Here is a 1,188-nt window from a genome sequence, read left to right on the forward strand (position 1 = left end):
GTGATTGAGGAGAAAAAATATATTTGGATAGAGATAGATACATGTTAGTGAAGAAGGGGAAAAATAAGAGTTAGAGATACAGATGTATAGGGGGGAATGAGAAGAGGGAGAATGGCCAAGAGGGGGAGTGAGAGTGAGAAAGGTGGGGAGAATATTACCGAAAAAATGAATAGAGCATAATAGAAATGGTGAGGAAAGAAAGGATGATTAAGTAAAAGAGAAGCAATGGGATAAAGAGACAATGTAAGAGAGATATATATCAGAGAGAGAGAGAGAGAGAGAGAGAAGAGTTGTTGGAGAGGGAAAGAAAGAGATATAGATATGGTTTAAGAGAGAAATATGAACCGAGAGAGGGAGAGAAAGAAGCTGGAAGAGAGAGAGGAAGTGTGAATATGGAGAGAGAATGGAAGAACATGGCAAGGAACCAAAAATAATGGAGACGAAATAATGCAGATAAGGAGCAAATGGAAAATGAAGAAGATGATAATGACAGGGAAGATGACGATGACGATGATGATGACGAGAGTTACTGTGATGACGACGGTGGCGACGATGAGGATTACGTCGATGATGGCGATGATGATGATAGTTATGGCAAAAGTTACTAAGAAATAAAAGAAGAAGATAGAGTATAAAAAGAATGAGAGGGAAAAAAGATTGCGTTATGAAGGAGAGGAGAAGAGATGCTGAAGAAGTTCGAAAAGAATGAGTGAAATGAAGGCTGTAAATCGATATTTCAATAAAGATCATTAAGGCAATAATTGAGTGACCTAAGTTATGGTCGTTGAGAAATCGTAGTTGGAAGGAGTCGCTTATATTTCCAGATATATCACAAAATCTACTCTTGGAATATTGAAAAAATTGCAGAACATTGTCATTATGCTATTCTCCATACTATTCCATACCATTCCATACCATTCTATCAGCCAACCTTATTAAGTTCGCTTCGGAATCCCGTTCCACGTTTTCTTATATTATAGAACTCTACCATAATCCTTTCAATCCGCGTCTTTTTTCGGCACTAATATATCTTCAAATGATATATAAGGTCGAACAGCGATGTAAGTAGCAATTACATGGATAAAGACTAGCATACACACACACACACACACACACACACACACTCACACACACACACATACACGAAAACACATACACACACAAACAAACACACACAATCACAAACAC

The sequence above is a fragment of the Octopus bimaculoides genome, chromosome 4 (assembly GCF_001194135.2).
Source record: "Octopus bimaculoides isolate UCB-OBI-ISO-001 chromosome 4, ASM119413v2, whole genome shotgun sequence".
In the NCBI taxonomy this organism is placed as follows: Eukaryota; Metazoa; Mollusca; class Cephalopoda; order Octopoda; family Octopodidae; genus Octopus; species Octopus bimaculoides.